The 15,797-nt window shown below is 31.8% G+C and overlaps 1 pseudogene; it reads left to right on the top strand.

Annotated features, from left to right (window-relative positions):
* The window catches only part of LOC125054078, a 40,535-nt pseudogene that overhangs the window by 20,383 nt on the left and 4,355 nt on the right, over nucleotides 1-15,797 (top strand).

Here is a 15,797-nt window from a genome sequence, read left to right as displayed (position 1 = left end):
AACCGGATTCTGGGTGCCTTTTGTTTATTTCTTTGAATATCTCCCAAACGATATGATAGTGTAAAACTTGAAAATTACTATAAAAACTAAATAACATTCGTCATTGCATAATATTACATACAATGAATAACGTCATCTGACCCGTGGTGGGCCTAGTGAGAAGATTGAAAAACAAACATTCGAATTAGTGTGAGTGTACGTTATTTTTAAGTGCTAAACATGGCAAGTGTAATAAATAGTACACAAGTACAGAGTGTCCCCTTAATAGAGACTGTACGTAGTGTTATTGGACACTTACTTATGTTAAATATCTTTTTTAGTAAATTAGGTTACTCTTAAAGTTAAACCTGCCTGTAACCAGTTTTACGTCATTACTTTTGTCACAATTTTTTCATTTTTTGCAGTTTCTGGGAACCAAGTTTTACTCCACTTCTCAGCTCCTCGCAAAGTGTGTCCCATCCATCTCCACTTATTTCTTCGAATGCTCTTTATCTTTATATATATTGACATTAATGTACGTTAAAATGTTTGTTGTCGAGGTATATCGTCAACCATATATTTACCCAAATATCTAAAAGTTCGGAGCTATTTTACGGTGTTTGTTTCACGTAAGGTAAGAAATTAATGTGTTTTGACAAAGCTTTCTTATGTTTGATTTATACTGAATAAACGATAAGTTGTTTTTCTCACAAAATACGATAACAGACGAGGATTACATTATATATAGATATATATCTTGCAATTAATGCCTAGGCCTAGTCTTTATTACTTGTTAGAAATTTGTATTATTGATAAGATTCTACTGGTAGGAAGTCTACTGGTAGTATGGTAACTGTAGTAATAAGTTCACGTACGTAATTACGGCATATAATGTGTTCTGACTGAGGTGAACAAACTTTTTAAATATTATAATTGTAATCATGCCGCCTCAAAAAACCAAAGAATGAGGGTTACAACCAATTTTTAAGCTATTGCATAGATTTTATCGCGGCCATCGAGCGCGGCGACCGAATCAAGAAATTACGTAACGAAAATAACCTAACACACGATGACGTAATATAGGTGCGGCAAATACGCGTTAGAGTGGGACAGAACGCATACTGCGCATACCCATCTCTCTGACTCTCGGTGACGTAGAGTAAGCGCGGGCGGTGCAGCCGGTACGCGTTAGAGTGAGACAGACTATATAGGCGTTTTTGTCTTTTGGTAGAGTGGTAGATTGAAATAATATCAAAGAAAAAACTTGAATTAATAACAAAGAAAAACAAATACTGCATAAATAAATAATTATAACTGCATAAGTTGATAAAAAATGCTATGCAATAGCTTTACCGCGGCAGTCCCCGTGTGCCACACGTATTTTTTTTTCAAACAAGGTATATAGTTTGGACAACAAATTATTGTTGTAACTGAATTAGTCCTTTATGATGTATTTGTTAGATCAGAAAAAAATATTTGTCTTTTAATATCGACATGAAATTGTCTAAATTCATCATTCTATTGCAATAGGCATAACATTAACAAATTTTGAATATAGTTGTAATTGTACTTGTTTTCAGTACCATCGCAATCCATCAACAACTCAGATTTTCTGGATATCAACATAACGTAACAATCTTTCAGTCGGAAAGTTTTCCCTCACATGATCATAAAATTTTTCGTAACGCTTCAGAAACATCCATACTGATGTTTCTGAAGACAAATTATAATACTATTTTTAGAAAACCAGTCCATGGAAGTACTTGATAGAACTTTTCCAGAAGTGAGGATGTTGTTGAAATGTCTTGTTTTTGGCAAAACCTAACTGACCTCTATACGCCTTTCAAAGTAATGAAGTACTTTTTTATGCGCATCGAGTGTCGAGACTATTGACTAGTCTACTCTATTTATTTATAGGTTTAGAGCTACGTCGACAAATATAATGTTTAAAGAACTTTATTTCTTATTACAAAAAATGTATTTTTATTTACATGAGAAACTTAATACAATAAAAATATACAAACGAGACACGCGTCGCCATCAGCTATCCCAATTTTAGTATATTAGGCTCATTCTAATATGTATATTTAATGCCCTGTTGAATTGATTAATCACGCTAATATTACAGAATTTTAGAGGGTAATTGATTAAACAATTGCACACCCTCATAAGTATAGACTTCGTTTCTAAGAAAAAATAAACTAATTAAAAATAAAATAAAATTATTCTCTTACATTAAGTGTAACATAAATTCTATTATTATTCGAATGTTGATTTTAAATTATGTCCAATGCCGTAGCATCTTCCGTGGGCAACTTCATTCTGTTAATTTTGTGTCACGGTGCGCGCGCATCGTAATATTTTACTCTCATCAATTTTTCATAACGTGCCTAAAGAAGTATGTATAACTTCAAAAATATATGGTCTGAGTTAGAGAGAAAGCGAAGTTCTTCTATTGACAAGAATATTCTAAATATAGAAGCGAAAACTGATCAAGTATTCAATAGTCGTTTTTAAAAGATAGCTTCGTTATGTATTAAGGTTCTTTCAAACATTCATTTGTTACATAGTATGAAAACGATAGTTGTGAAATTTATTCATTTTATTCATATAATTTACATTAAACTTACCACGTAGTGTAAGAAGTATGGCTTATAATATGGTAACAAATAATAAATAAAAAGTGTGTGTGTGTCAGCTACGACGCACGATTGGAGTTTACTCCTTACGAACGATAAAATGGCGATAATGTTCTGTGGCTGTCGACCATATTTTCATACTAAAGGTGGTAAGAATATATGTTTTTATAATATTATAAATGTTTGTAGTAGTAATAAAACGTACCTGCATCATCTATGCCCAAATAGGATTTTCTTTCTGTGACCAAAGTTACCTTTATAGTAAGAAAAGAATAAGAATGAACAATCTTTTTAGTTTTAATTTCACTGACCATTACTATTGACAAAACTCTATGGCACGCTAGACAACTACTTTTATTTTTTACACCTGTCAACACTGACAATGTTATAACGTGGCTGTCAAAACGTGAATTCAAAATAGAAAAGTCTCTGTAATGTATTCTATCTCATTCTTTTACACGTTCAATCCTACAGATATATATGTTTGTCTCTTTCTACATAACGCCTCAACTTTTCGTGTTACACTTGATTTTACTCCTCATAAAATTTCCGTACCGGGCCTTATAACTGAAATCGTTTCTTAAGGAGTAAACTCCAAAAATGGGGAAGATTGCGTCGAACCAGATTTAAGAAGATTTAAGAATTATGGGAAAGTTTACGAGCTGGAACGCCAAGGGTTGAGGCCAGTTGAGGATTACAGCAAAGGAACCCAAGACCCATAAGGGTGTACAAATAACATTAAGGATGCGATTCTCATCATCGTACGTTGCGCGCCAAAGAAGTTTTTATATGTGAACCATTACATTATTCGTATAGTGAAGAAAGACATCGTGAGAAATTGACATAATATATACAGTTAAATAAATTTCGTGACTTCAAACAAGTTCTGTTCATTATTACAATAATAGTATTTAAAATTAATATTTGAAGAAAAAGGAACGCGCTCGTGATTTATCTTATTGTTATTGGTCAAATAGAGAGATAGATTGTATCATGTATATGATTGGATACATGAATTATTAATCACGTTTGAAAAAAGTTTTGACCGTCCTATATTAAAATCTCTATATATAAAATTCTCGTGTCACAATGTTCGTTCCCATACTCCTCCGAAACGGCTCGACCGACACACCCTAAAAAAATTTTTTTTTTATAATACAACGTACAAAAATACATACAACCCTTAATTTCCACCCCTCTACGATCAACCCCTATTTTTTTATCATAGTAGATATTTATTTTTATTAAACTAATTTTTTTTTTCCTATAAATAATTTACATAGCAAAACAACGTTTGCCGAGTCAGCTAGTATCTTTATAATCTTCTAGCTAAGCTTGAATGAATTTAAACACAATCTAAGCTTAATTAAACAACAATATATTTAATATTACCACTGTTTTTCTATGTTCTACATGTAACACTGGCATAATGGGTTCGTTTGTGGAAATTGCTTCACTGATGGGATAAATTGCTCTTAAACGCAGCGGCGTGTGCAAGTTAGATTCACCTACATACAGAAGCTGTCTTAAGAAAATGTATGTAAAACTAGCAAAACTACTTTCCTAGCTATGTAAAGTTATACAATAGATTTTGCTACGTAGGACATGCTTATTTGGTTTATATTTTATCGCAGTTATCGCAATTGTATTCTTGTTATATATTTAAAATTGTTATCTGACGTTTAACGTGCTTTATGTTGTTATATTTTAAAAGCTAAGCCCATAGCCACAAATTGAAATATATTTACTTTAAGAAAAAAAATTGTATATTAATTACAAATTCAATCTTATTCATGCTTTTCTAAAGCATTATTTAGAATTTTGATCCGAGACGCAATTACTTAGACTTTTATTCAAATATATTAATACCGTTAAATTTATAATGAAGTAAGAAGGATTTAATATGAAAAGCCTCAACAATGTTTTTCTACAAGTAATTATTTCTAAACGATGTTACGAATGCGGTCAAGGATTCTCTGTCTCCCGATAAAGTATCGGACTGTAAAGCGTGTTCTTATGCTACATGAGAGAGGAGATGTGATTTATGTTTTACTGTATCTATTTGCACATAATTTAATTGAATGCTAAGCTTTGTTGACCTAGTGGCTTGAGTGGGTGGTTCTCAAACGCCCAACGCGTTCGAATCACGTCTGTGCACTAATTTGTCCGTCTATGTGCACATTTAACACTTGCTTGTACGGTGAGAAAAAACATCGTAAGGAAACCACCATGCCTTAGGCCTAAGTATTGACGGCTCGTATCAAGCACAGAAGACTGATCCTCACGAAATAGATTCAGATATTAGTTAATAGTTAATATTTAGTAAACCGAAGACTACAGGTTTACAAATGTTGTTTAGTGAATGTAACAACCGTATATGTATGTAATCAATCTGTTTTCTGTTTCTGTTAGTAAAAATAAAAAAATATCAAATACCTAGAGATTCTAGCACCACTGGTTTTCTAGTAGATGTAGGACTAGATCTAAGACACTTACTTGTGTAAAAAAGGTATAGAAATATTTTACATGAATATTTTCTTTATGCGCATGTATTTCTTTTTACAGAACGGGCACGTTTGGCAGGAATGATGTTAAGTGGTAGCCATGGATGCTCATATTGCTAGGAGGGTTGCGAGTGATTTGCTGATGTTTAAAAATTTGGTACACTTTGGGTCTGTTTCACAATGTATGGATAAAGTACCAAATAGCAATGCAACACATAAATTATTTTGAAGATAAATTGTGCTATTTGACACTTCATCGGACTCATAACTTATGATGGACTTTATGTGACGAATAGCGCTATATAACAATCGTGAAACGCAACAATAGTGTTTTTTCTACCAAGAAGTAATAAAGAGCTAATTTGGAACTTCTCCATTGAGAAACAGACCCTTAGGATCCAACCCGAAATCTTTTTTTTTTCCTTAATTAGTTTAGTATTTATACATAAATATAAATACTACATAGCTCACTTTAGATTCTTGGAGAATGGACTAGGAGAATTATTAAATTGTTCATATTCTAAACAACCAAAAGAAACAAAATTTAGAATTTGGGGGCAAAGCACATGTACTTTATAATTGAAATTGTATTTTTAACAATCCTCATTTTGTACAGCCTGTATACTTCGCGGAAATTTAATTAATCCCAAGTGTTCCAGGAAATTGCTCGCTAAAAATTTGTACTAAATTACTTTTACTTGTCAAATTAAATGGTTCAATGAAATATCAATAAAGATACCATTATGTTCTCCAAACAAACGAATGTAGGAAAGATTCTTTGAAACTTGTTTTATTTAGAATAGATAAGTAATTATTAACGAGATATTATTATAATTTATAAGTTATGAGTCCGATGAAGTGTCAAATAGCACAATTTATCTTCAAAATAATTTATGTGTTGCATTGCTATTTGGTACTTTATTCATACATTGTGAAACAGACCCAAAGTGTACCAAATTTTTAAACATCAGCAAATCACTCGCAACCCTCCTAGCAATATGAGCATCCATGGCTACCACTTAACATCATTCCTGCCAAACGTGCCCGTTCTGTAAAAAGAAATACATGCGCATAAAGAAAATATTCATGTAAAATATTTCTATACCTTTTTTACACAAGTAAGTGTCTTAGATCTAGTCCTACATCTACTAGAAAACCAGTGGTGCTAGAATCTCTAGGTATTTGATATTTTTTTATTTTTACTAACAGAAACAGAAAACAGATTGATTACATACATATACGGTTGTTACATTCACTAAACAACATTTGTAAACCTGTAGTCTTCGGTTTACTAAATATTAACTATTAACTAATATCTGAATCTATTTCGTGAGGATCAGTCTTCTGTGCTTGATACGAGCCGTCAATACTTAGGCCTAAGGCATGGTGGTTTCCTTACGATGTTTTTTCTCACCGTACAAGCAAGTGTTAAATGTGCACATAGACGGACAAATTAGTGCACAGACGTGATTCGAACGCGTTGGGCGTTTGAGAACCACCCACTCAAGCCACTAGGTCAACAAAGCTTAGCATTCAATTAAATTATGTGCAAATAGATACAGTAAAACATAAATCACATCTTCTCTCTCATGTAGCATAAGAACACGCTTTACAGTCCGATACTTTATCGGGAGACTGAGAATCCTTGACCGCATTCGTAACATCGTTTAGAAATAATTACTTGTAGAAAAACATTGTTGAGGCTTTTCATATTAAATCCTTCTTACTTCATTATAAATTTAACGGTATTAATATATTTGAATAAAAGTCTAAGTAATTGCGTCTCGGATCAAAATTCTAAATAATGCTTTAGAAAAGCATGAATAAGATTGAATTTGTAATTAATATACAATTTTTTTTCTTAAAGTAAATATATTTCAATTTGTGGCAATGGGCTTAGCTTTTAAAATATAACAACATAAAGCACGTTAAACGTCAGATAACAATTTTAAATATATAACAAGAATACAATTGCGATAACTGCGATAAAATATAAACCAAATAAGCATGTCCTACGTAGCAAAATCTATTGTATAACTTTACATAGCTAGGAAAGTAGTTTTGCTAGTTTTACATACATTTTCTTAAGACAGCTTCTGTATGTAGGTGAATCTAACTTGCACACGCCGCTGCGTTTAAGAGCAATTTATCCCATCAGTGAAGCAATTTCCACAAACGAACCCATTATGCCAGTGTTACATGTAGAACATAGAAAAACAGTGGTAATATTAAATATATTGTTGTTTAATTAAGCTTAGATTGTGTTTAAATTCATTCAAGCTTAGCTAGAAGATTATAAAGATACTAGCTGACTCGGCAAACGTTGTTTTGCTATGTAAATTATTTAAGGGAAAAAAAAAATTAGTTTAATAAAAATAAATATCTACTATGATAAAAAAATAGGGGTTGATCGTAGAGGGGTGGAAATTAAGGGTTGTATGTATTTTTGTACGTTGTATTATAAAAAAAAATTTTTTTAGGGTGTGTCGGTCGAGCCGTTTCGGAGGAGTATGGGAACGAACATTGTGACACGAGAATTTTATATATAGAGATTTTAATATAGGACGGTCAAAACTTTTTTCAAACGTGATTAATAATTCATGTATCCAATCATATACATGATACAATCTATCTCTCTATTTGACCAATAACAATAAGATAAATCACGAGCGCGTTCCTTTTTCTTCAAATATTAATTTTAAATACTATTATTGTAATAATGAACAGAACTTGTTTGAAGTCACGAAATTTATTTAACTGTATATATTATGTCAATTTCTCACGATGTCTTTCTTCACTATACGAATAATGTAATGGTTCACATATAAAAACTTCTTTGGCGCGCAACGTACGATGATGAGAATCGCATCCTTAATGTTATTTGTACACCCTTATGGGTCTTGGGTTCCTTTGCAGTAATGCTCAACTGGCCTCAACCCTTGGCGACCCTCTTCCAGCTCGTAAACTTTCTCATAATTCTTAAATCTTCTTAAATCTGGTTCGACGCAATCTTCCCCATTTTTGGAGTTTACTCCTTAAGAAACGATTTCAGTTATAAGGCCCGGTACGGAAATTTTATGAGGAGTAAAATCAAGTGTAACACGAAAAGTTGAGGCGTTATGTAGAAAGAGACAAACATATATATCTGTAGGATTGAACGTGTAAAAGAATGAGATGGAATACATTACACAGACTTTTCTATTTTTAATTCACGTTTTGACAGCCACGTTATAACATTGTCAGTGTTGACAGGTGTAAAAAATAAAAGTAGTTGTCTAGCGTGCCATAGAGTTTTGTCAATAGTAATGGTCAGTGAAATTAAAACTAAAAAGATTGTTCATTCTTATTCTTTTCTTACTATAAAGGTAACTTTGGTCACAGAAAGAAAATCCTATTTGGGCATAGATGATGCAGGTACGTTTTATTACTACTACAAACATTTATAATATTATAAAAACATATATTCTTACCACCTTTAGTATGAAAATATGGTCGACAGCCACAGAACATTATCGCCATTTTATCGTTCGTAAGGAGTAAACTCCAATCGTGCGTCGTATCTGACACACACACACTTTTTATTTATTATTTGTTACCATATAAGCCATACTTCTTACACTACGTGGTAAGTTTAATGTAAATTATATGAATAAAATGAATAAATTTCACAACTATCGTTTTCATACTATGTAACAAATGAATGTTTGAAAGAACCTTAATACACAACGAAGCTATCTTTTAAAAACGACTATTGAATACTTGATCAGTTTTCGCTTCTATATTTAGAATATTCTTGTCAATAGAAGAACTTCGCTTTCTCTCTAACTCAGACCATATATTTTTGAAGTTATACATACTTCTTTAGGCGCGTTATGAAAAATTGATGAGAGTGAAATATTACGATGCGCGCGCACCGTGACACAAAATTAACAGAATGAAGTTGCCCACGGAAGATGCTACGGCATTGGACATAATTTAAAATCAACATTCGAATAATAATAGAATTTATGTTACACTTAATGTAAGAGAATAATAATAAATATTTATTTAAGTATTTAATTTTTTAAATGTAAACTGAACTTTATTGACTATAATTACTCCTTTTCCAGTCTTTGATTATTTAAATATAATTAATTATTTGCATCCAATCAAAAACTATTTTTAATAATGCCAAAGAAGTATAACTTCTTACGTGCGTACATAAGTACACGCACCCTTTTTTTTAATTTGAAACACTTTTAAATTTTTTAAGTTACTTTTAAGTTACATTTAATACGCGATATTGAATAGAAATGTATGCCCATTTAGTACCTATGCATCGCGATAATCAGATACAGGAACATCGTTTGAATATTATTCCTGTTATTGTACGAAATATGTTGTAAATCTATTCCTTTGTGATGTCAGAAGCTGACACTGTTGTATCGTTCTGTCTTAAACAGATTTACATACATAGAGCTATACTTGGTCTTTTGTTTTATAAAGTATTTAAACTACGCTTTTTACACGCTTTATATTAGCTTCACCTGTATGTATGTAACCGACTCCTTCGGACTCGATTTTGACACACTTTTAACGGACAGATTTAATTCAAACTTTGCGCACCTGTCAAAGATCGATGACAATGCAATAATCCGAAAAAATAAATGAAAAAAATAAAAATTATTTAACTAAAAAATTGAAAATAAAATAAATATAGTTTTAAAAAAACTAAAAAACACGCTTTTAAAGCACATCAAACTAAAAAGTAAAAAATAATTCCTAATTTAGGCTGAAAATGGTAATGAACAAAATGGTTGCGTGTTTTTTAGTTTTTTTAAACTAAATTTATTTTATTAGAATTCCTTTTCAAGTTTATTTATTTATAAAAGTTAAATAGACCACTGTGATATGGAGGGTATTGAGCAGCGTAAAAGGTTACACAAAAAGTGTAAGGTAGGCTTTGTGTACACAATTTCTAACAGACGATAAAAGACCCATCCAATTTCGTTAGGACGAAGATGTCAATACATCTTCTTAATCCTATATCAGGGACAATCCGATCAGATCCCATGGCTTATATACATAATTGGCCATTCACGACAACTTCCCTCGCACGAAATATAAATATATTGTTGTTGTTTTAGAGCGCTAAAATTAATTAATAAAGCGGAATTTCTAAAGCTAAACCATAATCGTAAAATGTTTTTTTTTTGTCAGATGTAAATTCTACGTGAAGGTTCTGTGTTCTATAATTTTGTTGTTGCCTCTGTCGCAGGAAATATTCTAGGACAAGTGTGTGCGCAGAGACAAAAGCGTTCTTTATTTGATAGCATCTTATTTAAAAACGTACTAACTAAAAGTATTTTGCGTAAACGATTAGTTAGGAAGTATTTTTATACTTCTTTGAAAAGAACACGGTTTAAGTGATGTCACGGTTGGAGATGACACAGAAACACGAGTTGAGCATGACGACAGACCCGAGCTGAAACGCAAGTTCGGCTCTGTACATCGAGAGCAAACAAGGTATATATGGGGAGAGAACGTTGAGGTATTTGCTACCCCGGCTAATAAATGGACTACCCAGTCAGTTATTGAATAGGCTAACGTGTACCTACATAAAAAGTAAGTTGAAAAGCTATTTCTATATGCATTTGTTGCGTTCCTAAACAAGACTATGGTTACATTCATACAAACCACAGCGGTTTTTAATGTATTATTATATTATTCTAATAATAAATAAATTAAAAAAGTACCAAAAATTTCGAGCTTAAATTACGTTTATGAATAAACAGGGTAGTCTGTAAAATCCTACCATGAATACTAAATACTATCTCAATCAGTTCACAATGATAATTCAAGATTATTTAACCTAAAATATTATTCAGTTAACTTTTAAGTCGGTAAAATCTTAAGTTTATAATAGTTTCATAACTATATATATTTTGAAATTTTGGCCGTAAAGTTGGGAAGTCTCTCGAAGCGGTAATTAATTTTGCAAAGTTTGAAGATGTTAAATTACAATTCGACACTTCAAATTGAATCGAAGTTTCGCACGTTTTATTGACATTTGTGAACTTTAAGTTAAAATCAAGGTTGTTGTAGAAAAATAATAATTTTAGGCAATACTCAATTTCAATATAGATGCTTCATGTCTAGAAATCTAAAAATTACATAGGATGTAGCGATACCTACAATCCTACTGGTAGTAATTATTGGGATGGCGTCATTTCCTGAAACGCGGTAACGAAGTTACATACAACTTTTCCACCACTAGTTCCTTCGGGTTGACTAGTCAGCGATTACACTAGTTGATCGTCCTCCCTATAGGTCGGAAGAATTACTCACCATCGTTCCTCCAGACATACTTTTTAACGAAAATTAATATTATTAAAACTGTGTGTATCTGTATCGATATCACTGTAATTTATTTTACATCAGAAGAATCTCACCAACTGCTTTCGTTTCACAGTATTTTCTTGCTCTTTTAAGAAATAAAGTTCGAGCAACCTTAAAAAGGATTCTTTCAATTGCAATTAAATAAATCTCGCCTTTACATTTCTGAGAAAACGATCTAGTGAATTTATGCTGCACTAGAAATATGGTCGCAATTTTATACTAGATTTAACAGCAGAACTTAGAACGAGCAATACACACTAAAACATTACTATAGTAATAAATTATATGTCATTGTATTATATGCGAGTATATTATTATAGTTAAAAAGCAGAAGACTGGAGCGGAATGCTGTTGGGAACAAATTAAAACTTAGTAAATAATACATACCGAAATCAGACGGGCATAATAAACTTCGCGGCATTAGATGTCGTAAATATACAATGAGAGGACGAGAGCTAGACATATATATGCCTTCAAAAACATAAAACAAGATTAAAAAAAACAAGTCTCGCAACGCAGTTCTACAGTAAAAAAGTTGTGAGATCAATGTAATGCTAAGTCGGTCAATTTATTCAGTCTCTACTTAAGGTATTTATTTAATTAATTTATTACGTAATTAGCTAACCTCTATGGTTTGTGGACTCAGTTTCAGCACTTAGACGCTCAATAGGTCCATTGTACGTAAAGGCCTGGCTAACTAAGCCAGCCCAGCTCCTTCCAGAAGCACAGAAGTCTCCTGGGCACTTCGCAGGCTTCACGGAGCAACCTCACTGTTCCGAGGATTTCTGTACGTTGTTTAGCCACAGCCTCGCATTCCAGGACTACGTGGGTGATTCCTCTGCGTTGAAACAGCTTCTGCACATGGGGCTGTCTGTCGCGCCTAGGACATAAAGATGTTTATTAAGGAGACTATGGCCCGTAATTGTCCCTATCATTGTTTTGAGATTAGGTCTGTTTAAGTTTAGAAGTTGCTTTGTCATTTTTGGGTTTAGTTAACCTCTTGTCAAAATCTTATAGTGACGATATCAATATAACAAATTATATATTACTAGTACTATCTATACTCGTTGAAATATACCGTGTTTATACAATCCCTGTTTGGTAACTGAAAATTCAGGCTTCTAGTTTTCATTACTATGTAAATGGCCCGAACAGCTTCATAAAAAGTATGGTACGCTTTTTTGCTCAACATGTTTATAACTACATAGTATTTATTAGTCATTAAAAAACGTATGTAAAGAAATGTTTTATTTTAATGAGAATTAAGATATTAATGACAGGTTATGTTACAGGTGAGAGGATTTAATTGTTGTGGATAAATAGATTAACTTTTCGGAAACAAAAAATACGTAATCCGAGTTTTGTAAATAAAACTTTGTGCTTTTAAGAGAAACGCAATTTCATCTTTTCTTATTTGAACTTTATAATTTGCAATATACATCAATTTGTGTCAATAATTAAAAATTTAAACAGCGTCCCGCCCGGCTTCGTTCTTGACAAATCTTGACAACTTATATGTATGTATACCCACACCTTCCTGGATTTGTTGCGAATAAACAGACACTCAGACGCGACTAGCGACGCGACGAGTTATAATTTAAAATACCTAGCGATAATATAAATTTTAAGATTGTGGTGATTAAATAAATTAGTAGTAAAAATTTAATAAAATGTCTATCAGGGATGTTGCATCTGCCCTTAAATCCCTTTTACGATCCAATCAAATATTCAGTAATAAACTTAACGAGGCGTATTCATCCCTAGCTAATTAGATAATTAATATGCTGAGCACACAGTTAACGTTTTTATGATTTAAGCCATAATTGTTAATTAAAGTAAAAGTCATCAAAGGGAATCCTAAAATATAATAAAAATTCGTTTTAACATTGTAACATCAGTTTTAAAGTAGAAAAGAGTTTGCATAACATATTCTTCATTAGATTGTTGTTCTGTGCATAAAATAAAAAAATAAATATGTATATTATTATTATTATAATAATGTTATATTATTTCATTTGGACGGGTACCATGCATTGAGAAACAAAACGTATCTATTTAAATTTAATAAATACTTATTTAAATAAATTTGCAGACGCGATGTTATCTCTTGATTAACCTTTTTTTTTCATTTGAATGTGTAAAAAATACCCTTTGGAAGAAGTTAATGTTACAATGAACTCGAGGTAAAGAAAATATTTACACTCTCTTGAAAATTGCTTTAATGACTATAAAAAGACGACAAAGGCGAGAAAAATGATGTCCTAAGCGTTTCAAAGTAGATAATGCGCCTTAAAATGCATTTCTTTTAGAGCAATTACGTTTCTCCGTAAACCAAATAAGAAAAGCGAAATAACGTAACTCCGAAATTACAGTGAATATTTTAAATCAACTCAAAACTATTCGCGTTCTTTCTAAGTGTCAACCGAAGTCGGCTCACGGTGACTCTTAATTACTCCGCTTAAGCGATGACCTGTCTAACTTAGTTATCAAAATATCTATATATATAAAAATGAAACCCGTTTTCCGTTGTCACGACAAAACGGCTTGACCGATTTGGCCAATTCTTTTTTTATAATATTCTTTGAAGTACGAGGATATGGTTCTTACGGAGAGAAAAATTAAAAAAATTGAGTTAAAAAGTCTAAAACAACACTTTTCTATATTCCCATACATAATATTCGTAATAATCCTTAAAAGTCAATTTGAACTTTAATACCATATCATAAAGTTCATGTGTTAGTGGAGGGGTTCCGGGAAGGTAAATTTGTATTTTTTTGACATAATGTATTTGTTGTCTTATCAACTTTCTTTTTTTTTATCTTAGCTAGACCGGTGTCCCGAATAGCAGAATAAGTATTTAAAAAAAATAAAGAATCGACTGTTAGGCGGTACGATGTTCGCCAGGCCAGCTAGTATACAATAAAATAAAATGTGAGTGTGTCTTGTGTGTGTGTCTTAATGTCTTGCTGCCTTTTTTTTTGCGCCACACGGTCATGTCTTACGATATGACCGTGTGGCCTTATTAATTAGGTTTAAAGAACTTTATTACTCATAAGAACTATTAGTTCGCTTAAAATGAGATACAGTAGGTAGTACTTAATTCTAAAATTATATAATATTAGTCTCTTTAGGGCGTTGGAAACATTACTGATTGCAAATAATCTTTTAGACCTCCTTTGAAAACATTTATATTTTCGCACATTTTCAATTCTTCTGGTAAGTTGTTGAACAACTGTGCTCCTTCGAATAATATTGTTGTTTTTCCGTAATTAGTCCGCGGTGTTATAAGTTGAAGTTTATTTTTTTTCCTCAAGTGGTTTGTATTTGTTTTTTTATGTAATTTTATATTTGATTGGATGGAATTTGTTATAATTTTCTTTACTAGGATGCATGTGTAGTATATATATAGTTGTCTAATATTTAGTATTTTTGTTTTTTCATATAATATTTTAGTTGGAGTTAGGTGGTTATAATGGAATAAAACTTTTATAATTTTGTTTTGGGTCCTTTGTAATTTATTTAGATTAGTTTTCGCGGCTGATCCCCATATTTCAATTAAATATTCAAGATTTGATTTTACTAAAGAGTTGTATATAATAGTTCGTATTTTTTTTGGGATGCAGTGTGCAACCTTACGTAGTGCAACTAACAATGACATTAGTTTTGTTTTGACATGATCGATATGCGACTTCCAGGAGAGCTGGTCATCTAATATTAGTCCGAGATACTTTTCTTGAGTTGAGCGTTTTATTGCATCATTATTTATTATTAGTGGTGGGTAGTCTGAAATCTGTTTATTTCTTGCGGCGAAAATCATATGAGATGTTTTAGATGTGTTAATAGTTAATAAGTTATATTTTAACCATTCACTGAGTAGCTGTAAGTCCTTCTGAGCATTATTTATTAAATCACTAATCGATTCGCCGAAATAAAATAGGCAAGTATCGTCTGCGTAAAATGTTAGATGACCTGTGAGCCCTATTTTGTTAATGTTATTAATATAAATTAAAAATAGCAAGGGACTTATTATGGAGCCTTGAGGGCAACCATATGGCACGTTTTGGATTGAAGACTTGAAATTTCCTAGTTTTACAACCTGACACCTATTTATTAAATAGGATGTAAACATATCCAATGCTGTGCCTGTGACACCAGCATTGTTTAATTTTTGTAAAAGCTTTTGATGACTCACAGTGTCAAATGCTTTTTTCATATCAATAAAAATACCTAGTACAATATTTTTTTGGTCAATATTTGTTTTGATTTTTGTGATTAAATCAGTGACTTTGTGTTCAGA

The sequence above is a fragment of the Pieris napi genome, chromosome 11 (assembly GCF_905475465.1).
Source record: "Pieris napi chromosome 11, ilPieNapi1.2, whole genome shotgun sequence".
Lineage (NCBI taxonomy): Eukaryota > Metazoa > Arthropoda > Insecta > Lepidoptera > Pieridae > Pieris > Pieris napi.
Note: the sequence above shows the minus strand (reverse complement) of the source record. Positions and strands in the feature narration are given on the sequence as shown.